This window comes from Ranitomeya imitator, chromosome 9, assembly GCF_032444005.1.
Source record: "Ranitomeya imitator isolate aRanImi1 chromosome 9, aRanImi1.pri, whole genome shotgun sequence".
Classification (NCBI taxonomy): domain Eukaryota; kingdom Metazoa; phylum Chordata; class Amphibia; order Anura; family Dendrobatidae; genus Ranitomeya; species Ranitomeya imitator.
The window spans coordinates 103,911,913-103,937,756 of record NC_091290.1 but is presented as its reverse complement, the minus strand read 5'-3'; the positions used below and the strand labels follow the sequence as shown (position 1 = coordinate 103,937,756).

The following is a 25,844-nucleotide window of genomic DNA, read 5'->3' as shown; positions in this document are numbered from 1 at the left end:
TGGGGGTAGACAAGGAAACGCGCAAATTAATCTACTCAGGTAATCAGTCAAGAAGCTTTGGGAACATATACGTAGTCGGCAGGATTTGAACCTGCGCGGGGAAACCCCAATAGATTTCAAGTCCATCGCCTTAACCACTCGGCCACGACTACTCAGACATTTACATTGGATGAGATTCACACACCTCTTCTTATAGCACCAAGATCAAGATCAGTGATTATCCCTCTGGAAAATATCTCAGAAAATAAAAACAAAATTCTAGGTCCCAGTAAAAATGTAAAAATCTGATTTCGAGTTATCATCAATTGGAACCATGTACAGTTTAAGACTTTGACCTCTTCATAAGGTGGATATGGAGTGGGTCCATTCCAAAAACATCCCGAAAATTACGCTGAAAATGCTGAAAACACTGAACAAATTCATTTCCATGTAAAAATAGACTTGCTGTTCATATGATCGGGCTTTTGGCATCTTTTAACCACATCAAGTTTCCAAAAATTCCAAGCGGTTAACTGAAATAAGCATATCTATCTTCTGGTATTTTTCATTTAGAAGTGCTCCATACTTATAATACAAGTCAATGGCTAGGTTAGAAACACTCCTTAATGGTTCCTAAGTGACTTTTGGTGCCTTTTTGGAGCTGCAAAGAAAAGCCTCAAAAACAGACTCAAAAGATGCCCAAAACAATTTTTAGAAAAACACCACCAAAAATGGTGGTGTTTTAAGTTTCATTAATCTTGCTTCATAGGTAGCTTTGGCCACAGAAATCACAGTAATCACTCCATGTATGCTTGGGCCATTGAAATCTTTTTTTGGCTTTTGGTATGTTGATTTTAACTTTCTCTTTTTATGTTAAACCTTGGGAACAGGAGAACACAGTGTCAGTGGAAAATTTGAAACTTGTGTATGAAAAACTGCCCAGGTTCCACTGAGATTTGAACTCAGATCGCTGGATTCAGAGTCCAGAGTGCTAACCATTACACCATGGAACCACACACAAAAAAGACTTGGCTGCAGTTTTGTGTTCTGGAAAGCACAATTGAACTCATGAATCATGGTGAAAACAGGCTCTAAAGCTGTAGGGCAAATCTACAATTAATACACAATGGTAAATTAATATCTTCTAAACTTTTATTCCACAAGTGTGCCAAGGGTTCCACGATATCTCAGCAAGGACAGTTTTAAATGTTGATAAAAAGTGACTAGTAAATAGAGTGCTAGATCTGTTACTTGGAAAAAGAGCAAGAAAAAAATTATTTGCAAAACTTATACTGTTAGAAAGCTGTTTATCCAGAAGTCGCTAAAAATTTTTCATTGTGTGGTAAAAGGTTTCATCCAAGAGATAATTCAAGGTTGTTGCAAATCAAAGTGCATGTCCCAGTACATCTGCCACAACAATGGTCTGTGGCCGCTAGACAAAAGCGGGAGAAGCACCACTTACCTGGTGCCACACTCACGGTGCTTCTTTTGATTAGCGGCATGATGCACATGAGATGCAGCACCAGATCGGCTTATGGAATGTACATCCAAAAATCTAATCAGTCTGATTCTTGAAAACCGTTCCAGAGTTTGCATATCACTGTCATGGCGGTAGACAAGGAAACGCGCAAATTAATCTACTCAGGTAATCAGTCAAAAAGCTTTAGGAATATATACGTAGTCGGCAGAATTTGAACCTGCGCGGGGAAACCCCAATGGATTTCAAGTCCATCGCCTTAACCACTCGGCCACGACTACTCAGACATTAACATTTGATGAGATTCACACACCTTTTCTTATAGCACCATGATCAAGATCAGTGATTATCCCTCTGGAAAATATCTCAGAAAATAGAAACAAAATTCTAGGTCCCAGTAAAAATGTAAAAATCTGATTTCGAGTCATCATCAATGGGAACCATGTACAGTTTAAGACTTTGACCTCTTCATAAGGTGGATATGGAGTGGGTCCATTCCAAAAACATCCTGAAAATTACTCTGAAAATGCTGAAAACACTGAACAAATTCATTTCCATGTAAAAAAAGACTTGCTGTTCATATGATCGGGCTTTTGGCGTCTTTTAACCACATCAAGTTTCCAAAAATTCCAAGCGGTTAACTGAAATAAGCATATCTATCTTCTGGTATTTTTCATTTAGAAGTGCTCCATACTTATAATACAAGTCAATGGCTAGGTTAGAAACACTCCTTAATGGTTCCTAAGTGACTTTTGGTGCATTTTGTGAGCTGCAAACCAAAGCCTCAAAAACAGACTCAAAAGATGCCCAAAACAATTTTTAGGAAAACACCACCAAAAATGGTGGTATTTTAAGTTTCATTAACCCTTCTTCATAGGTAGCTTTGGCCACAGAACTCACAGTGATCACTCCATGTATGCTTGGAACATTGAAATCTTTTTTTGGCTTTTGGTATGTTGATTTTAACTTTCTCTTTTTATGTTAAACCTTGGGAACAGGAGAACACAGTGTCAGTGGAAAAATTGAAACATGTGTACGAAAAACTGCCCAGGTTCCACTGAGATTTGAACTCAGATCGCTGGATTCAGAGTCCAGAGTGCTAACCATTACACCATGGAACCACACACAAAGAAGACTTGGCTGCAGTTTTGTGTTCTGGAAAGCACAACTGAACTCATGAATCATGGTGAAAACAGGCTCTAAAGCTGTAGTTCAAATCTACAATTAATACACAATGGTAAATTAATATCTCCTAAACTTTTATTCCACAAGTGTGCCAAGGGTTCCACGATATCTCAGCAAGGACAGTTTTAAATGTTGATAAAAAGTGACTAGTAAGAGAGTGCTAGATCTGTTACTTGGAAAAAGAGCAAGAAAAAAATTATTTGCAAAACTTATACTGTTAGAAAGCTGTTCATCCAGAAGTCGCTAAAAATTTTTCACTGTGTGGTAAAAGGTTTCATCCAAGAGATAACTCAAGGTTGTTGCAAATCAAAGTGCATGTCCCAGTACATCTGCCACAACAATGGTCTGTGGCCGCTAGACAAAAGCGGGAGAAGCACCACTTACCTGGTGCCACACTCACGGTGCTTCTTTTGATTAGCGGCATGATGCACATGAGATGAAGCACCAGATCGGCTTATGGAATGTACATCCAAAAATCTAATCAGTCTGATTCTTGAAAACCGTTTCAGAGTTTGCATATCACTGTCATGGGGGTAGACAAGGAAACGCGCAAATTAATCTACTCAGGTAATCAGTCAAAAAGCTTTAGGAACATATACGTAGTCAGCAGGATTTGAACATGCGCGGGGAAAACCCAATGGATTTCAAGTCCATCGCCTTAACCACTCGGCCACGACTACTCAGACATTAACATTTGATGAGATTCACACACCTTTTCTTATAGCACCATGAGCAAGATCAGTGATTATCCCTCTGGAAAATATCTCAGAAAATAGAAACATAATTCTAGGTCCCAGTAAAAATGTAAAAATCTGATTTCGAGTCATCATCAATGGGAACCATGTACAGTTTAAGACTTTGACCTCTTCATAAGGTGGATATGGAGTGGGTCCATTCCAAAAACATCCTGAAAATTACTCTGAAAATGCTGAAAACACTGAACAAATTCATTTCCATGTAAAAAAAGACTTGCTGTTCATATGATCGGGCTTTTGGCATCTTTTAACCACATCAAGTTTCCAAAAATTCCAAGCGGTTAACTGAAATAAGCATATCTATCTTCTGGTATTTTTCATTTAGAAGTGCTCCATACTTATAATACAAGTCAATGGCTAGGTTAGAAACACTCCTTAATGGTTCCTAAGTGACTTTTGGTGCATTTTGGGAGCTGCAAAGAAAAGCCTCAAAAACAGACTCAAAAGATGCCCAAAACAATCTTTAGAAAAACACCACCAAAAATGGTGGTGTTTTAAGTTTCATTAATCCTGCTTCATAGGTAGCTTTGGCCACAGAACTCACAGTGATCACTCCATGTATGCTCGGAACATTGAAATCTTTTTTTGGCTTTTGGTATGTTGATTTTAACTTTCTCTTTTTATGTTAAACCTTGGGAACAGGAGAACACAGTGTCAGTGGAAAAATTGAAACATGTGTACGAATAACTGCCCAGGTTCCATTCAGATTTGAACTCAGATCGCTGGATTCAGAGTCCAGAGTGCTAACCATTACACCATGGAACCACACACAAAGAAGACTTGGCTGCAGTTTTGTGTTCTGGAAAGCACAACTGAACTCATGAATCATGGTGAAAACAGGCTCTAAAGCTGTAGTTCAAATCTACAATTAATACACAATGGTAAATTAATATCTCCTAAACTTTTATTCCACAAGTGTGCCAAGGGTTCCACGATATCTCAGCAAGGACAGTTTTAAATGTTGATAAAAAGTGACTAGTAAGAGAGTGCTAGATCTGTTACTTGGAAAAAGAGCAAGAAAAAAATTATTTGCAAAACTTATACTGTTAGAAAGCTGTTCATCCAGAAGTCGCTAAAAATTTTTCATTGTGTGGTAAAAGGTTTCATCCAAGATATAATTCAAGGTTGTTGCAAATCAAAGTGCATGTCCCAGTACATCTGCCACAACAATGGTCTGTGGCCGCTAGACAAAAGCGGGAGAAGCACCACTTACCTGGTGCCACACTCACGGTGCTTCTTTTGATTAGCGGCATGATGCACATGAGATGCAGCACCAGATCGGCTTATGGAATGTACATCCAAAAATCTAATCAGTCTGATTCTTGAAAACCGTTCCAGAGTTTGCATATCACTGTCATGGGGGTAGACAAGGAAACGCGCAAATTAATCTACTCAGGTAATCAGTCAAGAAGCTTTGGGAACATATACGTAGTCGGCAGGATTTGAACCTGCGCGGGGAAACCCCAATAGATTTCAAGTCCATCGCCTTAACCACTCGGCCACGACTACTCAGACATTTACATTGGATGAGATTCACACACCTCTTCTTATAGCACCAAGATCAAGATCAGTGATTATCCCTCTGGAAAATATCTCAGAAAATAAAAACAAAATTCTAGGTCCCAGTAAAAATGTAAAAATCTGATTTCGAGTTATCATCAATTGGAACCATGTACAGTTTAAGACTTTGACCTCTTCATAAGGTGGATATGGAGTGGGTCCATTCCAAAAACATCCCGAAAATTACGCTGAAAATGCTGAAAACACTGAACAAATTCATTTCCATGTAAAAATAGACTTGCTGTTCATATGATCGGGCTTTTGGCATCTTTTAACCACATCAAGTTTCCAAAAATTCCAAGCGGTTAACTGAAATAAGCATATCTATCTTCTGGTATTTTTCATTTAGAAGTGCTCCATACTTATAATACAAGTCAATGGCTAGGTTAGAAACACTCCTTAATGGTTCCTAAGTGACTTTTGGTGCCTTTTTGGAGCTGCAAAGAAAAGCCTCAAAAACAGACTCAAAAGATGCCCAAAACAATTTTTAGAAAAACACCACCAAAAATGGTGGTGTTTTAAGTTTCATTAATCTTGCTTCATAGGTAGCTTTGGCCACAGAAATCACAGTAATCACTCCATGTATGCTTGGGCCATTGAAATCTTTTTTTGGCTTTTGGTATGTTGATTTTAACTTTCTCTTTTTATGTTAAACCTTGGGAACAGGAGAACACAGTGTCAGTGGAAAATTTGAAACTTGTGTATGAAAAACTGCCCAGGTTCCACTGAGATTTGAACTCAGATCGCTGGATTCAGAGTCCAGAGTGCTAACCATTACACCATGGAACCACACACAAAAAAGACTTGGCTGCAGTTTTGTGTTCTGGAAAGCACAATTGAACTCATGAATCATGGTGAAAACAGGCTCTAAAGCTGTAGGGCAAATCTACAATTAATACACAATGGTAAATTAATATCTTCTAAACTTTTATTCCACAAGTGTGCCAAGGGTTCCACGATATCTCAGCAAGGACAGTTTTAAATGTTGATAAAAAGTGACTAGTAAAAAGAGTGCTAGATCTGTTACTTGGAAAAAGAGCAAGAAAAAAATTATTTGCAAAACTTATACTGTTAGAAAGCTGTTTATCCAGAAGTCGCTAAAAATTTTTCATTGTGTGGTAAAAGGTTTCATCCAAGAGATAATTCAAGGTTGTTGCAAATCAAAGTGCATGTCCCAGTACATCTGCCACAACAATGGTCTGTGGCCGCTAGACAAAAGCGGGAGAAGCACCACTTACCTGGTGCCACACTCACGGTGCTTCTTTTGATTAGCGGCATGATGCACATGAGATGCAGCACCAGATCGGCTTATGGAATGTACATCCAAAAATGTAATCAGTCTGATTCTTGAAAACCGTTCCAGAGTTTGCATATCACTGTCATGGCGGTAGACAAGGAAACGCGCAAATTAATCTACTCAGGTAATCAGTCAAAAAGCTTTAGGAATATATACGTAGTCGGCAGAATTTGAACCTGCGCGGGGAAACCCCAATGGATTTCAAGTCCATCGCCTTAACCACTCGGCCACGACTACTCTGACTTAAACATTTGATGAGATTCACACACCTTTTCTTATAGCACCATGATCAAGATCAGTGATTATCCCTCTGGAAAATTTCTCAGAAAATAGAAACAAAATTCTAGGTCCCAGTAAAAATGTAAAAATCTGATTTCGAGTCATCATCAATGGGAACCATGTACAGTTTAAGACTTTGACCTCTTCATAAGGTGGATATGGAGTGGGTCCATTCCAAAAACCTCCTGAAAATTACTCTGAAATTGCTGAAAACACTGAACAAATTTATTCCATGTAAAAAAAGACTTGCTGTTCATATGATCGGGCTTTTGGCGTCTTTTAACCACATCAAGTTTCAAAAATTTCAAGCGGTTAACTGAAATAAGCATATCTATCTTCTGGTATTTTTCATTTAGAAGTGCTCCATACTTATAAATACAAGTCAATGGCGAGGTTAGAAACACTCCATAAAGGTTCCTAAGTGACTTTTGGTGCATTTTGTGAGCTGTAAAGAAAAGCCTCAAAAACAGACTCAAAAGATGCCCAAAACAATTTTTAGAAAAACACCACCAAAAATGGTGGTGTTTTAAGTTTCATTAATCCTGCTTCATAGGTAGCTTTGGCCACAGAACTCACAGTGATCACTCCATGTATGCTTGGAACATTAAAATCTTTTTTTGGCTTTTGGTATGTTGATTTTAACTTTCTCTTTTTATGTTAAACCTTGGGAACAGGAGAACACAGTGTCAGTGGAAAAATTGAAACATGTGTATGAAAAACTGCCCAGGTTCCACTGAGATTTGAACTCAGATCGCTGGATTCAGAGTCCAGAGTGCTAACCATTACACCATGGAACCACACACAAAAAAGACTTGGCTGCAGTTTTGTGTTCTGGAAAGCACAATTGAACTCATGAATCATGGTGAAAACAGGCTCTAAAGCTGTAGTGCAAATCTACAATTAATACACAATGGTAAATTAATATCTCCTAAACTTTTATTCCACAAGTGTGCCAAGGGTTCCACGATATCTCAGCATGGACAGTTTTAAATGTTGATAAAAGTGACTAGTAAAAAGAGTGCTAGATCTGTTACTTGGAAAAAGAGCAAGAAAAAAATTAATTGCAAAACGTATACTGTTAGAAAGCTGTTCATCCAGAAGTCGCTAAAAATTTTTCATTGTGTGGTAAAAGGTTTCATCCAAGAGATAATTCAAGGTTGTTGCAAATCAAAGTGCATGTCCCAGTACATCTGCCACAACAATGGTCTGTGGCCGCTAGACAAAAGCGGGAGAAGCACCACGTACCTGGTGCCACACTCACGGTGCTTCTTTTGATTAGCGGCATGATGCACATGAGATGCAGCGCCAGATCGGCTTATGGAATGTACATCCAAAAATCTAATCAGTCTGATTCTTGAAAACCGTTCCAGAGTTTGCATATCACTGTCACGGCGGTAGACAAGGAAACGCGCAAATTAATCTACTCAGGTAATCAGTCAAAAAGCTTTAGGAATATATACGTAGTCGGCAGGATTTGAACCTGCGCGGAGAAACCCCAATGGATTTCAAGTCCATCGCGTTAACCACTCGGCCACGACTACTCAGACATTAACATTTGATGAGATTCACACACCTTTTCTTATAGCACCATGATCAAGATCAGTGATTATCCCTCTGGAAAATATCTCAGAAAATAGAAACAAAATTCTAGGTCCCAGTAAAAATGTAAAAATCTGATTTCGAGTCATCATCAATGGGAACCATGTACAGTTTAAGACTTTGACCTCTTCATAAGGTGGATATGGAGTGGGTCCATTCCAAAAACATCCTGAAAATTACTCTGAAAATGCTGAAAACACTGAACAAATTCATTTCCATGTTAAAAAAGACTTGCTGTTCATATGATCGGGCTTTTGGCGTCTTTTAACCACATCAAGTTTCCAAAAATTCCAAGCGGTTAACTGAAATAAGCATATCTATCTTCTGGTATTTTTCATTTAGAAGTGCTCCATACTTATAATACAAGTCAATGGCTAGGTTAGAAACACTCCTTAAAGGTTCCTAAGTGGCTTTTGGTGCATTTTGTGAGCTGCAAAGCAAAGCCTCAAAAACAGACTCAAAAGATGCCCAAAACAATTTTTAGAAAAACACCACCAAAAATGGTGGTGTTTTAAGTTTCATTAACTCTGCTTCATCGGTAGCTTTGGCCACAGAACTCACAGTGATCACTCCATGTATGCTTGGAACATTGAAATCTTTTTTTGGCTTTTGGTATGTTGATTTTAACTTTCTCTTTTTATGTTAAACCTTGGGAACAGGAGAACACAGTGTCAGTGGAAAAATTGAAACATGTGTACGAAAAACTGCCCAGGTTCCACTGAGATTTGAACTCAGATCGCTGGATTCAGAGTCCAGAGTGCTAACCATTACACCATAAAAACACACACAAAAAAGGCTTGGCTGCAGTTTTGTGTTCTGGAAAGCACAATTGAACTCATGAATCATGGTGAAAACAGGCTCTAAAGCTGTAGGGCAAATCTACAATTAATACACAATGGTAAATTAATATCTTCTAAACTTTTATTCCACAAGTGTGCCAAGGGTTCCACGATATCTCAGCAAGGACAGTTTTAAATGTTGATAAAAAGTGACTAGTAAAAAGAGTGCTAGATCTGTTACTTGGAAAAAGAGCAAGAAAAAAATTATTTGCAAAACTTATACTGTTAGAAAGCTGTTTATCCAGAAGTCGCTAAAAATTTTTCATTGTGTGGTAAAAGGTTTCATCCAAGAGATAATTCAAGGTTGTTGCAAATCAAAGTGCATGTCCCAGTACATCTGCCACAACAATGGTCTGTGGCCGCTAGACAAAAGCGGGAGAAGCACCACTTACCTGGTGCCACACTCACGGTGCTTCTTTTGATTAGCGGCATGATGCACATGAGATGCAGCACCAGATCGGCTTATGGAATGTACATCCAAAAATGTAATCAGTCTGATTCTTGAAAACCGTTCCAGAGTTTGCATATCACTGTCATGGCGGTAGACAAGGAAACGCGCAAATTAATCTACTCAGGTAATCAGTCAAAAAGCTTTAGGAATATATACGTAGTCGGCAGAATTTGAACCTGCGCGGGGAAACCCCAATGGATTTCAAGTCCATCGCCTTAACCACTCGGCCACGACTACTCTGACTTAAACATTTGATGAGATTCACACACCTTTTCTTATAGCACCATGATCAAGATCAGTGATTATCCCTCTGGAAAATTTCTCAGAAAATAGAAACAAAATTCTAGGTCCCAGTAAAAATGTAAAAATCTGATTTCGAGTCATCATCAATGGGAACCATGTACAGTTTAAGACTTTGACCTCTTCATAAGGTGGATATGGAGTGGGTCCATTCCAAAAACCTCCTGAAAATTACTCTGAAATTGCTGAAAACACTGAACAAATTTATTCCATGTAAAAAAAGACTTGCTGTTCATATGATCGGGCTTTTGGCGTCTTTTAACCACATCAAGTTTCAAAAATTTCAAGCGGTTAACTGAAATAAGCATATCTATCTTCTGGTATTTTTCATTTAGAAGTGCTCCATACTTATAATACAAGTCAATGGCGAGGTTACAAACACTCCATAAAGGTTCCTAAGTGACTTTTGGTGCATTTTGTGAGCTGTAAAGAAAAGCCTCAAAAACAGACTCAAAAGATGCCCAAAACAATTTTTAGAAAAACACCACCAAAAATGGTGGTGTTTTAAGTTTCATTAATCCTGCTTCATAGGTAGCTTTGGCCACAGAACTCACAGTGATCACTCCATGTATGCTTGGAACATTAAAATCTTTTTTTGGCTTTTGGTATGTTGATTTTAACTTTCTCTTTTTATGTTAAACCTTGGGAACAGGAGAACACAGTGTCAGTGGAAAAATTGAAACATGTGTATGAAAAACTGCCCAGGTTCCACTGAGATTTGAACTCAGATCGCTGGATTCAGAGTCCAGAGTGCTAACCATTACACCATGGAACCACACACAAAAAAGACTTGGCTGCAGTTTTGTGTTCTGGAAAGCACAATTGAACTCATGAATCATGGTGAAAACAGGCTCTAAAGCTGTAGTGCAAATCTACAATTAATACACAATGGTAAATTAATATCTCCTAAACTTTTATTCCACAAGTGTGCCAAGGGTTCCACGATATCTCAGCATGGACAGTTTTAAATGTTGATAAAAGTGACTAGTAAAAAGAGTGCTAGATCTGTTACTTGGAAAAAGAGCAAGAAAAAAATTAATTGCAAAACGTATACTGTTAGAAAGCTGTTCATCCAGAAGTCGCTAAAAATTTTTCATTGTGTGGTAAAAGGTTTCATCCAAGAGATAATTCAAGGTTGTTGCAAATCAAAGTGCATGTCCCAGTACATCTGCCACAACAATGGTCTGTGGCCGCTAGACAAAAGCGGGAGAAGCACCACGTACCTGGTGCCACACTCACGGTGCTTCTTTTGATTAGCGGCATGATGCACATGAGATGCAGCGCCAGATCGGCTTATGGAATGTACATCCAAAAATCTAATCAGTCTGATTCTTGAAAACCGTTCCAGAGTTTGCATATCACTGTCACGGCGGTAGACAAGGAAACGCGCAAATTAATCTACTCAGGTAATCAGTCAAAAAGCTTTAGGAATATATACGTAGTCGGCAGGATTTGAACCTGCGCGGAGAAACCCCAATGGATTTCAAGTCCATCGCGTTAACCACTCGGCCACGACTACTCAGACATTAACATTTGATGAGATTCACACACCTTTTCTTATAGCACCATGATCAAGATCAGTGATTATCCCTCTGGAAAATATCTCAGAAAATAGAAACAAAATTCTAGGTCCCAGTAAAAATGTAAAAATCTGATTTCGAGTCATCATCAATGGGAACCATGTACAGTTTAAGACTTTGACCTCTTCATAAGGTGGATATGGAGTGGGTCCATTCCAAAAACATCCTGAAAATTACTCTGAAAATGCTGAAAACACTGAACAAATTCATTTCCATGTTAAAAAAGACTTGCTGTTCATATGATCGGGCTTTTGGCGTCTTTTAACCACATCAAGTTTCCAAAAATTCCAAGCGGTTAACTGAAATAAGCATATCTATCTTCTGGTATTTTTCATTTAGAAGTGCTCCATACTTATAATACAAGTCAATGGCTAGGTTAGAAACACTCCTTAAAGGTTCCTAAGTGGCTTTTGGTGCATTTTGTGAGCTGCAAAGCAAAGCCTCAAAAACAGACTCAAAAGATGCCCAAAACAATTTTTAGAAAAACACCACCAAAAATGGTGGTGTTTTAAGTTTCATTAACTCTGCTTCATCGGTAGCTTTGGCCACAGAACTCACAGTGATCACTCCATGTATGCTTGGAACATTGAAATCTTTTTTTGGCTTTTGGTATGTTGATTTTAACTTTCTCTTTTTATGTTAAACCTTGGGAACAGGAGAACACAGTGTCAGTGGAAAAATTGAAACATGTGTACGAAAAACTGCCCAGGTTCCACTGAGATTTGAACTCAGATCGCTGGATTCAGAGTCCAGAGTGCTAACCATTACACCATAAAAACACACACAAAAAAGGCTTGGCTGCAGTTTTGTGTTCTGGAAAGCACAATTGAACTCATGAATCATGGTGAAAACAGGCTCTAAAGCTGTAGTGCAAATCTACAATTAATACACAATGGTAAATTAATATCTTCTAAACTTTTATTCCACAAGTGTGCCAAGGGTTCCATGATATCTCAGCAAGGACAGTTTTAAATGTTGATAAAAAGTGACTAGTAAAAAGAGTGCTAGATCTGTTACTTGGAAAAAGAGCAAGAAAAAAATTATTTGCAAAACTTATACTGTTAGAAAGCTGTTTATCCAGAAGTCGCTAAAAATTTTTCATTGTGTGGTAAAAGGTTTCATCCAAGAGATAATTCAAGGTTGTTGCAAATCAAAGTGCATGTCCCAGTACATCTGCCACAACAATGGTCTGTGGCCGCTAGACAAAAGCGGGAGAAGCACCACTTACCTGGTGCCACACTCACGGTGCTTCTTTTGATTAGCGGCATGATGCACATGAGATGCAGCGCCAGATCGGCTTATGGAATGTACATCCAAAAATCTAATCAGTCTGATTCTTGAAAACCGTTCCAGAGTTTGCATATCACTGTCATGGCGGTAGACAAGAAAACGCGCAAATTAATCTACTCAGGTAATCAGTCAAAAAGCTTTAGGAACATATACATAGTCAGCTTGATTTGAACCTGCGCGGGGAAACCCCAATAGATTTCAAGTCCATCGCCTTAACCACTCGGCCACGACTACTCAGACATTAACATTTGATGAGATTCACACATCTTTTCTTATAGCACTACGATCAAGATCAGTGATTATCCCTCTGGAAAATATCTCAGAAAATAGAAACAAAATTCTAGGTCCCAGTAAAAATGTAAAAATCTGATTTCGAGTCATCATCAATGGGAACCATGTACAGTTTAAGACTTTGACCTCTTCATAAGGTGGATATGGAGTGGGTCCATTCCAAAAACATCCTGAAAATTACTCTGAAAATGCTGAAAACACTGAACAAATTCATTTCCATGTTAAAAAAGACTTGCTGTTCATATGATCGGGCTTTTGGCGTCTTTTAACCACATCAAGTTTCCAAAAATTCCAAGCGGTTAACTGAAATAAGCATATCTATCTTCTGGTATTTTTCATTTAGAAGTGCTCCATACTTATAATACAAGTCAATGGCTAGGTTAGAAACACTCCTTAAAGGTTCCTAAGTGACTTTTGGTGCATTTTGTGAGCTGCAAAGCAAAGCCTCAAAAACAGACTCAAAAGATGCCCAAAACAATTTTTAGAAAAACACCACCAAAAATGGTGGTGTTTTAAGTTTCATTAACCCTGCTTCATAGGTAGCTTTGGCCACAGAACTCACAGTGATCACTCCATGTATGCTTGGAACATTGAAATCTTTTTTTGGCTTTTGGTATGTTGATTTTAACTTTCTCTTTTTATGTTAAACCTTGGGAACAAGAGAACACAGTGTCAGTGGAAAAATTGAAACATGTGTACGAAAAACTGCCCAGGTTCCACTGAGATTTGAACTCAGATCGCTGGATTCAGAGTCCAGAGTGCTAACCATTACACCATGGAACCACACACAAAAAAGACTTGGCTGCAGTTTTGTGTTCTGGAAAGCACAATTAAACTCATGAATCATGGTGAAAACAGGCTCTAAAGCTGTAGTGCAAATCTACAATTAATACACAATGGTAAATTAATATCTCCTAAACTTTTATTCCACAAGTGTGCCAAGGGTTCCACGATATCTCAGCATGGACAGTTTTAAATGTTAATAAAAAGTGACTAGTAAAAGAGTGCTGGATCTGTTACTTGGAAAAAGAGCAAGAAAAAAATTAATTGCAAAACTTATACTGTTAGAAAGCTGTTCATCCAGAAGTCGCTAAAAATTTTTCACTGTGTGGTAAAAGGTTTCATCCAAGAGATAATTCAAGATTGTTGCAAATCAAAGTGCATGTCTCAGTACATCTGCCACAACAATGGTCTGTGGCCGCTAGACAAAAGCGGGAGAAGCACCACTTACCTGGTGCCACACTCACGGTGCTTCTTTTGATTAGCATGATGCACATGAGATGCAGCGCCAGATCGGCTTATGGAATGTACATCCAAAAATCTAATCAGTCTGATTCTTGAAAACCGTTCCAGAGTTTGCATATCACTGTCACGGCGGTAGACAAGGAAACGCGCAAATTAATCTACTCAGGTAATCAGTCAAAAAGCTTTAGGAATATATACGTAGTCGGCAGGATTTGAACCTGCGCGGGGAAACCCCAATGGATTTCAAGTCCATCGCGTTAACCACTCGGCCACGACTACTCAGACATTAACATTTGATGAGATTCACACACCTTTTCTTATAGCACCATGATCAAGATCAGTGATTATCCCTCTGGAAAATATCTCAGAAAATAGAAACAAAATTCTAGGTCCCAGTAAAAATGTAAAAATCTGATTTCGAGTCATCATCAATGGGAACCATGTACAGTTTAAGACTTTGACCTCTTCATACGGTGGATATGGAGTGGGTCCATTCCAAAAACATCCTGAAAATTACTCTGAAAATGCTGAAAACACTGAACAAATTCATTTCCATGTTAAAAAAGACTTGCTGTTCATATGATCGGGCTTTTGGCGTCTTTTAACCACATCAAGTTTCCAAAAATTCCAAGCGGTTAACTGAAATAAGCATATCTATCTTCTGGTATTTTTCATTTAGAAGTGCTCCATACTTATAATACAAGTCAATGGCTAGGTTAGAAACACTCCTTAAAGGTTCCTAAGTGACTTTTGGTGCATTTTGTGAGCTGCAAAGCAAAGCCTCAAAAACAGACTCAAAAGATGCCCAAAACAATTTTTAGAAAAACACCACCAAAAATGGTGGTGTTTTAAGTTTCATTAATCCTGTTTCAGAGGTAGCTTTGGCCACAGAACTCACAGTGATCACTCCATGTATGCTTGGAACATTGAAATCTTTTTTTGGCTTTTGGTATGTTGATTTTAACTTTCTCTTTTTATGTTAAACCTTGGGAACAGGAGAACACAGTGTCAGTGGAAAAATTGAAACATGTGTACGAAAAACTGCCCAGGTTCCACTGAGATTTGAACTCAGATCGCTGGATTCAGAGTCAAGAGTGCTAACCATTACACCATGGAACCACACACAAAAAAGACTTGGCTGCAGTTTTGTGTTCTGGAAAGCACAATTAAACTCATGAATCATGGTGAAAACAGGCTCTAAAGCTGTAGTGCAAATCTACAATTAATACACAATGGTAAATTAATATCTCCTAAACTTTTATTCCACAAGTGTGCCAAGGGTTCCACGATATCTCAGCATGGACAGTTTTAAATGTTGATAAAAAGTGACTAGTAAAAGAGTGCTGGATCTGTTACTTGGAAAAAGAGCAAGAAAAAAATTAATTGCAAAACTTATACTGTTAGAAAGCTGTTCATCCAGAAGTCGCTAAAAATTTTTCACTGTGTGGTAAAAGGTTTCATCCAAGAGATAATTCAAGATTGTTGCAAATCAAAGTGCATGTCTCAGTACATCTGCCACAACAATGGTCTGTGGCCGCTAGACAAAAGCGGGAGAAGCACCACTTACCTGGTGTCACACTCACGGTGCTTCTTTTGATTAGCAGCATGATGCACATGAGATGCAGCGCCAGATCGGCTTATGGAATGTACATCCAAAAATTTAATCAGTCTGATTCTTGAAAACCATTCCAGAGTTTGCATATCACTGTCATGGCGGTAGACAAGGAAACGCGCAAATTAATCTACTCAGGTAATCAGTCAAAAAGCTTTAGGAACATATACGCAGTCAGCAGGATTTGAACCTGCGCGGGGAAACCCCAATGGATTTCAAGTCCATCGCCTTAACCACTCGGCGACGACTACTCAGACATTAACATTTGATGAGATTCACACACCTTTTCTTATAGCACCATGATCAAGATCAGTGATTATCCCTCTGGAAAATATCTCAGAAAATAGAAACAAAATTCTAGGTCCCAGTAAAAATGTAAAAATCTGATTTCGAGTCATCATCAATGGGAACCATGTACAGTTTAAGACTTTGACCTCTTCATAAGGTGGATATGGAGTGGGTCCATTCCAAAAACATCCTGAAAATTACTCTGAAAATGCTGAAAACACTGAACAAATTCATTTCCATGTTAAAAAAGACTTGCTGTTCATATGATCGGGCTTTTGGCGTCTTTTAACCACATCAAGTTTCCAAAAATTCCAAGCGGTTAACTGAAATAAGCATATCTATCTTCTGGTATTTTTCATTTAGAAGTGCTCCATACTTATAATACAAGTCAATGGCTAGGTTAGAAACACTCCTTAAAGGTTCCTAAGTGACTTTTGGTGCATTTTGTGAGCTGCAAAGCAAAGCCTCAAAAACAGACTCAAAAGATGCCCAAAACAATTTTTAGAAAAACACCACCAAAAACGGTGGTGTTTTAAGTTTCATTAATCCTGTTTCAGAGGTAGCTTTGGCCACAGAACTCACAGTGATCACTCCATGTATGCTTGGAACATTGAAATCTTTTTTTGGCTTTTGGTATGTTGATTTTAACTTTCTCTTTTTATGTTAAACCTTGGGAACAAGAGAACACAGTGTCAGTGGAAAAATTGAAACATGTGTACGAAAAACTGCCCAGGTTCCACTGAGATTTGAACTCAGATCGCTGGATTCAGAGTCCAGAGTGCTAACCATTACACCATGGAACCACACACAAAAAAGACTTGGCTGCAGTTTTGTGTTCTGGAAAGCACAATTGAACTCATGAATCATGGTGAAAACAGGCTCTAAAGCTGTAGTGCAAATCTACAATTAATACACAATGGTAAATTAATATCTTCTAAACTTTTATTCCACAAGTGTGCCAAGGGTTCCACGATATCTCAGCATGGACAGTTTTAAATGTTGATAAAAAGTGACTTGTAAAAGAGTGCTGGATCTGTTACTTGGAAAAAGAGCAAGAAAAAAATTAATTGCAAAACGTATACTGTTAGAAAGCTGTTCATCCAGAAGTCGCTAAAAATTTTTCATTGTGTGGTAAAAGGTTTCATCCAAGAGATAATTCAAGGTTGTTGCAAATCAAAGTGCATGTCCCAGTACATCTGCCACAACAATGGTCTGTGGCCGCTAGACAAAAGCGGGAGAAGCACCACTTACCTGGTGCCACACTCACGGTGCTTCTTTTGATTAGCGGCATGATGCACATGAGATGCAGCGCCAGATCGGCTTATGGAATGTACATCCAAAAATCTAATCAGTCTGATTCTTGAAAACCGTTCCAGAGTTTGCATATCACTGTCACGGCGGTAGACAAGGAAACGCGCAAATTAATCTACTCAGGTAATCAGTCAAAAAGCTTTAGGAATATATACGTAGTCGGCAGGATTTGAACCTGCACGGGGAAACCCCAATGGATTTCAAGTCCATCGCGTTAACCACTCGGCCACGACTACTCAGACATTAACATTTGATGAGATTCACACACCTTTTCTTATAGCACCATGATCAAGATCAGTGATTATCCCTCTGGAAAATATCTCAGAAAATAGAAACAAAATTCTAGGTCCCAGTAAAAATGTAAAAATCTGATTTCGAGTCATCATCAATGGGAACCATGTACAGTTTAAGACTTTGACCTCTTCATAAGGTGGATATGGAGTGGGTCCATTCCAAAAACATCCTGAAAATTACTCTGAAAATGCTGAAAACACTGAACAAATTCATTTCCATGTTAAAAAAGACTTGCTGTTCATATGATCGGGCTTTTGGCGTCTTTTAACCACATCAAGTTTCCAAAAATTCCAAGCGGTTAACTGAAATAAGCATATCTATCTTCTGGTATTTTTCATTTAGAAGTGCTCCATACTTATAATACAAGTCAATGGCTAGGTTAGAAACACTCCTTAAAGGTTCCTAAGTGACTTTTGGTGCATTTTGTGAGCTGCAAAGCAAAGCCTCAAAAACAGACTCAAAAGATGCCCAAAACAATTTTTAGAAAAACACCACCAAAAATGGTGGTGTTTTAAGTTTCATTAACCCTGCTTCATAGGTAGCTTTGGCCACAGAACTCACAGTGATCACTCCATGTATGCTTGGAACATTGAAATCTTTTTTTGGCTTTTGGTATGTTGATTTTAACTTTCTCTTTTTATGTTAAACCTTGGGAACAAGAGAACACAGTGTCAGTGGAAAAATTGAAACATGTGTACGAAAAACTGCCCAGGTTCCACTGAGATTTGAACTCAGATCGCTGGATTCAGAGTCCAGAGTGCTAACCATTACACCATGGAACCACACACAAAAAAGACTTGGCTGCAGTTTTGTGTTCTGGAAAGCACAATTAAACTCATGAATCATGGTGAAAACAGGCTCTAAAGCTGTAGTGCAAATCTACAATTAATACACAATGGTAAATTAATATCTCCTAAACTTTTATTCCACAAGTGTGCCAAGGGTTCCACGATATCTCAGCATGGACAGTTTTAAATGTTAATAAAAAGTGACTAGTAAAAGAGTGCTGGATCTGTTACTTGGAAAAAGAGCAAGAAAAAAATTAATTGCAAAACTTATACTGTTAGAAAGCTGTTCATCCAGAAGTCGCTAAAAATTTTTCACTGTGTGGTAAAAGGTTTCATCCAAGAGATAATTCAAGATTGTTGCAAATCAAAGTGCATGTCTCAGTACATCTGCCACAACAATGGTCTGTGGCCGCTAGACAAAAGCGGGAGAAGCACCACTTACCTGGTGCCACACTCACGGTGCTTCTTTTGATTAGCATGATGCACATGAGATGCAGCGCCAGATCGGCTTATGGAATGTACATCCAAAAATCTAATCAGTCTGATTCTTGAAAACCGTTCCAGAGTTTGCATATCACTGTCACGGCGGTAGACAAGGAAACGCGCAAATTAATCTACTCAGGTAATCAGTCAAAAAGCTTTAGGAACATATACGTAGTCGGCAGGATTTGAACCTGCGCGGGGAAACCCCAATGGATTTCAAGTCCATCGCCTTAACCACTCGGCCACGACTACTCAGACATTAACATTTGATGAGATTCACACACCTTTTCTGATAGCACCATGATCAAGATCAGTGATTATCCCTCTGGAAAATATCTCAGAAAATAGAAACAAAATTCTAGGTCCCAGTAAAAATGTAAAAATCTGATTTCGAGTCATCATCAATGGGAACCATGTACAGTTTTAGACTTCTACCTCTTCATAAGGTGGATATGGAGTGGGTCCATTCCAAAAACATCCTGAAAATTACTCTGAAAATGCTGAAAACACTGAACAAATTCATTTCCATGTAAAAAAAGACTTGCTGTTCATATGATCGGGCTTTTGGCGTCTTTTAACCACATCAAGTTTCCAAAAATTCCAAGCGGTTAACTGAAATAAGCATATCTATCTTCTGGTATTTTTCATTTAGAAGTGCTCCATACTTATAATACAAGTCAATGGCTAGGTTAGAAACACTCCTTAAAGGTTCCTAAGTGACTTTTGGTGCATTTTGTGAGCTGCAAAGCAAAGCCTCAAAAACAGACTCAAAAGATGCCCAAAACAATTTTTAGAAAAACACCACCAAAAATGGTGGTGTTTTAAGTTTCATTAACCCTGCTTCATAGGTAGCTTTGGCCACAGAACTCACAGTGATCACTCCATGTATGCTTGGAACATTGAAATCTTTTTTTGGCTTTTGGTATGTTGATTTTAACTTTCTCTTTTTATGTTAAACCTTGGGAACAGGAGAACACAGTGTCAGTGGAAAAATTGAAACATGTGTACGAAAAACTGCCCAGGTTCCACTGAGATTTGAACTCAGATCGCTGGATTCAGAGTCCAGAGTGCTAACCATTACACCATGGAACCACACACAAAAAAGACTTGGCTGCAGTTTTGTGTTCTGGAAAGCACAATTGAACTCATGAAACATGGTGAAAACAGGCTCTAAAGCTGTAGTGCAAATCTACAATTAATACACAATGGTAAATTAATATCTCCTAAACTTTTATTCCACAAGTGTGCCAAGGGTTCCACGATATCTCAGCATGGACAGTTTTAAATGTTGATAAAAAGTGACTAGTAAAAGAGTGCTGGATCTGTTACTTGGAAAAAAAACAAGAAAAAAATTAATTGCAAAACTTATACTGTTAGAAAGCTGTTCATCCAGAAGTCGCTAAAAATTTTTCACTGTGTGGTAAAAGGTTTCATCCAAGAGATAATTCAAGATTGTTGCAAATCAAAGTGCATGTCTCAGTACATCTGCCACAACAATGGTCTGTGGCCGCTAGACAAAAGCGGGAGAAGCACCACTTACCTGGTGCCACACTCACGGTGCTTCTTTTGATTAGCGGCATGATGCACATGAGATGCAGCACCAGATCGGCTTATGGATTGTACATCCAAAAACATAATCAGTCTGATTCTTGAAAACCGTTCCAGAGTTTGCATATCAATGTCATGGGGGTAGACAAGGAAACGCGCAAATTAATCTACTCAGGTAATCAGTCAAAAAGCTTTAGGAACATATACGTAGTCAGCAGGATTTGAACCTGCGCAGGGAAACCCCAATGGATTTCAAGTCCATCGCCTTAACCACTCGGCCACGACTACTCAGACATTAACATTTGATGAGATTCGCACACCTTTTCTTATAGCACCATGATCAAGATCAGTGATTATCCCTCTGGAAAATATCTCAGAAAATAGAAACAAAATTCTAGGTCCCAGTAAAAATGTAAAAATCTGATTTTGAGTCATCATCAATGGGAACCATGTACAGTTTAAGACTTTGACCTCTTCATAAGGTGGATATGGAGTGGGTCCATTCCAAAAACATCCTGAAAATTACTCTGAAAATGCTGAAAACACTGAACAAATTCATTTCCATGTAAAAAAAGACTTGCTGTTCATATGATCGGGCTTTTGGCGTCTTTTAACCACATCAAGTTTCCAAAAATTCCAAGCGGTTAACTGAAATAAGCATATCTATCTTCTGGTATTTTTCATTTAGAAGTGCTCCATACTTATAATACAAGTCAATGGCTAGGTTAGAAACACTCCTTAAAGGTTCCTAAGTGACTTTTGGTGCATTTTGTGAGCTGCAAAGCAAAGCCTCAAAAACAGACTCAAAAGATGCCCAAAACAATTTTTAGAAAAACACCACCAAAACACCACCAAAAATGGTGGTGTTTTAAGTTTCATTAACCCTGCTTCATAGGTAGCTTTGGCCACAGAACTCACAGTGATCACTCCATGTATGCTTGGAACATTGAAATCTTTTTTTTGGCTTTTGGTATGTTGATTTTAACTTTCTCTTTTTATGTTAAACCTTGGGAACAGGAGAACACAGTGTCAGTGGAAAAATTGAAACATGTGTACGAAAAACTGCCCAGGTTCCACTGAGATTTGAACTCAGGTCGCTGGATTCAGAGTCCAGAGTGCTAACCATTACACCATGGAACCACACACAAAAAAGACTTGGCTGCAGTTTTGTGTTCTGAAAAGCACAATTGAACTCATGAATCATGGTGAAAACAGGCTCTAAAGCTGTAGTGCAAATCTACAATTAATACACAATGGAAAATTAATATCTTCTAAACTTTTATTCCACAAGTGTGCCAAGGGTTCCACGATATCTCAGCAAGGACAGTTTTAAATGTTGATAAAAAGTGACTAGTAAAAGAGTGCTAGATCTGTTACTTGGAAAAAGAGCAAGAAAAAAATTATTTGCAAAACTTATACTGTTAGAAAGCTGTTCATCCAGAAGTCGCTAAAAATTTTTCATTGTGTGGTAATAGGTTTCATCCAAGAGATAATTCAAGGTTGTTGTAAATCAAAGTGCATGTCCCAGTACATCTGCCACAACAATGGTCTGTGGCCGCTAGGCAAAAGCGGAAGAAGCACCACTTACCTGGTGCCACACTCACGGTGCTTCTTTTGATTAGCGGCATGATGCACATGAGATGCAGCGCCAGATCGGCTTATGGAATGTACATCCAAAAATCTAATCAGTCTGATTCTTGAAAACCGTTCCAGAGTTTGCATATCACTGTCACGGCGGTAGACAAGGAAACGCGCAAATTAATCTACTCAGGTAATCAGTCAAAAAGCTTTAGGAATATATACGTAGTTGGCAGGATTTGAACCTGCGCGGGGAAACCCCAATGGATTTCAAGTCCATCGCGTTAACCACTCGGCCACGACTACTCAGACATTAACGTTTGATGAGATTCACACACCTTTTCTTATAGCACCATGATCAAGATCAGTGATTATCCCTCTGGAAAATATCTCAGAAAATAGAAACAAAATTCTAGGTCCCAGTAAAAATGTAAAAATCTGATTTCGAGTCATCATCAATGGGAACCATGTACAGTTTAAGACTTTGACCTCTTCATAAGGTGGATATGGAGTGGGTCCATTCCAAAAACATCCTGAAAATTACTCTGAAAATGCTGAAAACACTGAACAAATTCATTTCCATGTTAAAAAAGACTTGCTGTTCATATGATCGGGCTTTTGGCGTCTTTTAACCACATCAAGTTTCCAAAAATTCCAAGCGGTTAACTGAAATAAGCATATCTATCTTCTGGTATTTTTCATTTAGAAGTGCTCCATACTTATAATACAAGTCAATGGCTAGGTTAGAAACACTCCTTAAAGGTTCCTAAGTGACTTTTGGTGCATTTTGTGAGCTGCAAAGCAAAGCCTCAAAAACAGACTCAAAAGATGCCCAAAACAATTTTTAGAAAAACACCACCAAAAATGGTGGTGTTTTAAGTTTCATTAACCCTGCTTCATAGGTAGCTTTGGCCACAGAACTCACAGTGATCACTCCATGTATGCTTGGAACATTGAAATCTTTTTTTGGCTTTTGGTATGTTGATTTTAACTTTCTCTTTTTATGTTAAACCTTGGGAACAGGAGAACACAGTGTCAGTGGAAAAATTGAAACATGTGTACGAAAAACTGCCCAGGTTCCACTGAGATTTGAACTCAGATCGCTGGATTCAGAGTCCAGAGTGCTAACCATTACACCATGGAACCACACACAAAAAAGACTTGGCTGCAGTTTTGTGTTCTGGAAAGCACAATTGAACTCATGAATCATGGTGAAAACAGGCTCTAAAGCTGTAGTGCAAATCTACAATTAATACACAATGGTAAATTAATATCTCCTAAACTTTTATTCCACAAGTGTGCCAAGGGTTCCACGATATCTCAGCATGGACAGTTTTAAATGTTGATAAAAAGTGACTAGTAAAAGAGTGCTGGATCTGTTACTTGGAAAAAGAGCAAGAAAAAAATTAATTGCAAAACTTATACTGTTAGAAAGCTGTTCATCCAGAAGTTGCTAAAAATTTTTCACTGTGTGGTAAAAGGTTTCATCCAAGAGGTAATTCAAGATTGTTGCAAATCAAAGTGCATGTCTCAGTACATCTGCCACAACAATGGTCTGTGGCCGCTAGACAAAAGCGGGAGAAGCACCACTTACCTGGTGCCACACTCACGGTGCATCTTTTGATTAGCGGCATGATGCACATGAGATGCAGCACCAGATCGGCTTATGGAATGTACATCCAAAAATCTAATCAGTCTGATTCTTGAAAACCGTTCCAGAGTTTGCATATCACTGTCATGGCGGTAGACAAGGAAACGCGCAAATTAATCTACTCAGGTAATCAGTCAAAAAGCTTTAGGAACATATACGTAGTCAGCAGGATTTGAACCTGCGCGGGGAAACTCCAATGGATTTCAAGTCCATCGCCTTAACCCCTCGGCCACGACTACTCAGACATTAACATTTGATGAGATTCACACACCTTTTCTGATAGCACCATGATCAAGATCAGTGATTATCCCTCTGGAAAATATCTCAGAAAATAGAAACAAAATTCTAGGTCCCAGTAAAAATGTAAAAATCTGATTTCGAGTCATCATCAATGGGAACCATGTACAGTTTAAGACTTTGACCTCTTCATAAGGTGGATATGGAGTGGGTCCATTCCAAAAACATCCTGAAAATTACTCTGAAAATGCTGAAAACACTGAACAAATTCATTTCCATGTAAAAAAAGACTTGCTGTTCATATGATCGGGCTTTTGGCGTCTTTTAACCACATCAAGTTTCCAAAAATTCCAAGCGGTTAACTGAAATAAGCATATCTATCTTCTGGTATTTTTCATTTAGAAGTGCTCCATACTTATAATTCAAGTCAATGGCTAGGTTAGAAACACTCCTTAAAGGTTCCTAAGTGACTTTTGGTGCATTTTGTGAGCTGCAAAGCAAAGCCTCAAAAACAGACTCAAAAGATGCCCAAAACAATTTTTAGAAAAACACCACCAAAAATGGTGGTGTTTTAAGTTTCATTAATCCTGTTTCAGAGGTAGCTTTGGCCACAGAACTCACAGTGATCACTCCATGTATGCTTGGAACATTGAAATCTTTTTTTGGCTTTTGGTATGTTGATTTTAACTTTCTCTTTTTATGTTAAACCTTGGGAACAGGAGAACACAGTGTCAGTGGAAAAATTGAAACATGTGTACGAAAAACTGCCCAGGTTCCACTGAGATTTGAACTCAGATTGCTGGATTCAGAGTCTAGAGTGCTAACCATTACACCATGGAACCACACACAAAAAAGACTTGGCTGCAGTTTTGTGTTCTGGAAAGCACAATTGAACTCATGAATCATGGTGAAAACAGGCTCTAAAGCTGTAGTGCAAATCTACAATTAATACACAATGGTAAATTAATATCTTCTAAACTTTTATTCCACAAGTGTGCCAAGGGTTCCACGATATCTTAGCAAGGACAGTTTTAAATGTTGATAAAAAGTGACTAGTAAAAAGAGTGCTAGATCTGTTACTTGGAAAAAGAGCAAGAAAAAAATTAATTGCAAAACTTATACTGTTAGAAAGCTGTTCATCCAGAAGTCGCTAAAAATTTTTCATTGTGTGGTAAAAGGTTTCATCCAAGAGATAATTCAAGGTTGTTGCAAATCAAAGTGCATGCCCAGTACATCTGCCACAACAATGGTCTGTGGCCGCTAGACAAAAGCGGGAGAAGCACCACTTACCTGGTGCCACACTCACGGTGCTTCTTTTGATTAGCGGCATGATGCACATGAGATGCAGCGCCAGATCGGCTTATGGAATGTACATCCAAAAATCTAATCAGTCTGATTCTTGAAAACCGTTCCAGAGTTTGCATATCACTGTCATGGCGGTAGACAAGGAAACGCGCAAATTAATCTACTCAGGTAATCAGTCAAAAAGCTTTAGGAATATATACGTAGTCGGCAGGATTTGAACCTGCGCGGGGAAACCCCAATGGACTTCAAGTCCATCGCCTTAACCACTCGGCCACGACTACTCAGACATTAACATTTGATGAGATTCACACACCTTTTCTTATAGCACCATGATCAAGATCAGTGATTATCCCTCTGGAAAATATCTCAGAAAATAGAAACAAAATTCTAGGTCCCAGTAAAAATCTGATTTCGAGTCATCATCAATGGGAACCATGTACAGTTTAAGACTTTGACCTCTTCATAAGGTGGATATGGAGTGGGTCCATTCCAAAAACATCCTGAAAATTACTCTGAAAATACTGAAAACACTGAACAAATTCATTTCCATGTAAAAAAAGACTTGCTGTTCATATGATCGGGCTTTTGGCGTCTTTTAACCACATCAAGTTTCCAAAAATTC

At 38.4% G+C, this 25,844-nt stretch overlaps 27 non-coding genes across 27 annotated transcripts; all 27 read right to left on the bottom strand.

Annotated features, from left to right (window-relative positions):
* Positions 1 to 70: 70 nt before the first annotated feature.
* Positions 71 to 152, bottom strand: TRNAS-UGA (transfer RNA serine (anticodon UGA)). Its single transcript has one exon. It is a non-coding gene; the product is annotated as a tRNA-Ser (tRNA).
* A 768-nt stretch (positions 153 to 920) lies between these two features.
* TRNAQ-CUG (transfer RNA glutamine (anticodon CUG)) lies at positions 921 to 992 on the bottom strand. Its single transcript has one exon. It is a non-coding gene; the product is annotated as a tRNA-Gln (tRNA).
* A 663-nt stretch (positions 993 to 1,655) lies between these two features.
* On the bottom strand, positions 1,656 to 1,737 carry TRNAS-UGA (transfer RNA serine (anticodon UGA)). The gene has a single exon. It is a non-coding gene; the product is annotated as a tRNA-Ser (tRNA).
* A 768-nt stretch (positions 1,738 to 2,505) lies between these two features.
* On the bottom strand, positions 2,506 to 2,577 carry TRNAQ-CUG (transfer RNA glutamine (anticodon CUG)). The gene has a single exon. It is a non-coding gene; the product is annotated as a tRNA-Gln (tRNA).
* A 662-nt stretch (positions 2,578 to 3,239) lies between these two features.
* On the bottom strand, positions 3,240 to 3,321 carry TRNAS-UGA (transfer RNA serine (anticodon UGA)). The gene has a single exon. It is a non-coding gene; the product is annotated as a tRNA-Ser (tRNA).
* Positions 3,322 to 4,823: 1,502 nt separating this feature from the next.
* On the bottom strand, positions 4,824 to 4,905 carry TRNAS-UGA (transfer RNA serine (anticodon UGA)). The gene has a single exon. It is a non-coding gene; the product is annotated as a tRNA-Ser (tRNA).
* Positions 4,906 to 5,673: 768 nt separating this feature from the next.
* Positions 5,674 to 5,745, bottom strand: TRNAQ-CUG (transfer RNA glutamine (anticodon CUG)). Its single transcript has one exon. It is a non-coding gene; the product is annotated as a tRNA-Gln (tRNA).
* Positions 5,746 to 6,408: 663 nt separating this feature from the next.
* On the bottom strand, positions 6,409 to 6,490 carry TRNAS-UGA (transfer RNA serine (anticodon UGA)). The gene has a single exon. It is a non-coding gene; the product is annotated as a tRNA-Ser (tRNA).
* Positions 6,491 to 7,257: 767 nt separating this feature from the next.
* On the bottom strand, positions 7,258 to 7,329 carry TRNAQ-CUG (transfer RNA glutamine (anticodon CUG)). Its single transcript has one exon. It is a non-coding gene; the product is annotated as a tRNA-Gln (tRNA).
* A 662-nt stretch (positions 7,330 to 7,991) lies between these two features.
* Positions 7,992 to 8,073, bottom strand: TRNAS-UGA (transfer RNA serine (anticodon UGA)). The gene has a single exon. It is a non-coding gene; the product is annotated as a tRNA-Ser (tRNA).
* A 1,503-nt stretch (positions 8,074 to 9,576) lies between these two features.
* Positions 9,577 to 9,658, bottom strand: TRNAS-UGA (transfer RNA serine (anticodon UGA)). Its single transcript has one exon. It is a non-coding gene; the product is annotated as a tRNA-Ser (tRNA).
* A 766-nt stretch (positions 9,659 to 10,424) lies between these two features.
* TRNAQ-CUG (transfer RNA glutamine (anticodon CUG)) lies at positions 10,425 to 10,496 on the bottom strand. Its single transcript has one exon. It is a non-coding gene; the product is annotated as a tRNA-Gln (tRNA).
* Positions 10,497 to 11,158: 662 nt separating this feature from the next.
* On the bottom strand, positions 11,159 to 11,240 carry TRNAS-UGA (transfer RNA serine (anticodon UGA)). Its single transcript has one exon. It is a non-coding gene; the product is annotated as a tRNA-Ser (tRNA).
* A 2,353-nt stretch (positions 11,241 to 13,593) lies between these two features.
* On the bottom strand, positions 13,594 to 13,665 carry TRNAQ-CUG (transfer RNA glutamine (anticodon CUG)). The gene has a single exon. It is a non-coding gene; the product is annotated as a tRNA-Gln (tRNA).
* A 659-nt stretch (positions 13,666 to 14,324) lies between these two features.
* Positions 14,325 to 14,406, bottom strand: TRNAS-UGA (transfer RNA serine (anticodon UGA)). The gene has a single exon. It is a non-coding gene; the product is annotated as a tRNA-Ser (tRNA).
* Positions 14,407 to 15,908: 1,502 nt separating this feature from the next.
* TRNAS-UGA (transfer RNA serine (anticodon UGA)) lies at positions 15,909 to 15,990 on the bottom strand. The gene has a single exon. It is a non-coding gene; the product is annotated as a tRNA-Ser (tRNA).
* A 768-nt stretch (positions 15,991 to 16,758) lies between these two features.
* TRNAQ-CUG (transfer RNA glutamine (anticodon CUG)) lies at positions 16,759 to 16,830 on the bottom strand. The gene has a single exon. It is a non-coding gene; the product is annotated as a tRNA-Gln (tRNA).
* Positions 16,831 to 17,492: 662 nt separating this feature from the next.
* TRNAS-UGA (transfer RNA serine (anticodon UGA)) lies at positions 17,493 to 17,574 on the bottom strand. The gene has a single exon. It is a non-coding gene; the product is annotated as a tRNA-Ser (tRNA).
* Positions 17,575 to 18,342: 768 nt separating this feature from the next.
* TRNAQ-CUG (transfer RNA glutamine (anticodon CUG)) lies at positions 18,343 to 18,414 on the bottom strand. Its single transcript has one exon. It is a non-coding gene; the product is annotated as a tRNA-Gln (tRNA).
* Positions 18,415 to 19,073: 659 nt separating this feature from the next.
* On the bottom strand, positions 19,074 to 19,155 carry TRNAS-UGA (transfer RNA serine (anticodon UGA)). Its single transcript has one exon. It is a non-coding gene; the product is annotated as a tRNA-Ser (tRNA).
* Positions 19,156 to 19,923: 768 nt separating this feature from the next.
* TRNAQ-CUG (transfer RNA glutamine (anticodon CUG)) lies at positions 19,924 to 19,995 on the bottom strand. Its single transcript has one exon. It is a non-coding gene; the product is annotated as a tRNA-Gln (tRNA).
* A 662-nt stretch (positions 19,996 to 20,657) lies between these two features.
* TRNAS-UGA (transfer RNA serine (anticodon UGA)) lies at positions 20,658 to 20,739 on the bottom strand. Its single transcript has one exon. It is a non-coding gene; the product is annotated as a tRNA-Ser (tRNA).
* Positions 20,740 to 21,519: 780 nt separating this feature from the next.
* Positions 21,520 to 21,591, bottom strand: TRNAQ-CUG (transfer RNA glutamine (anticodon CUG)). Its single transcript has one exon. It is a non-coding gene; the product is annotated as a tRNA-Gln (tRNA).
* Positions 21,592 to 22,253: 662 nt separating this feature from the next.
* TRNAS-UGA (transfer RNA serine (anticodon UGA)) lies at positions 22,254 to 22,335 on the bottom strand. The gene has a single exon. It is a non-coding gene; the product is annotated as a tRNA-Ser (tRNA).
* A 768-nt stretch (positions 22,336 to 23,103) lies between these two features.
* On the bottom strand, positions 23,104 to 23,175 carry TRNAQ-CUG (transfer RNA glutamine (anticodon CUG)). Its single transcript has one exon. It is a non-coding gene; the product is annotated as a tRNA-Gln (tRNA).
* A 662-nt stretch (positions 23,176 to 23,837) lies between these two features.
* Positions 23,838 to 23,919, bottom strand: TRNAS-UGA (transfer RNA serine (anticodon UGA)). The gene has a single exon. It is a non-coding gene; the product is annotated as a tRNA-Ser (tRNA).
* Positions 23,920 to 25,421: 1,502 nt separating this feature from the next.
* On the bottom strand, positions 25,422 to 25,503 carry TRNAS-UGA (transfer RNA serine (anticodon UGA)). Its single transcript has one exon. It is a non-coding gene; the product is annotated as a tRNA-Ser (tRNA).
* Between the last annotated feature and the right edge of the window lie 341 nt (positions 25,504 to 25,844).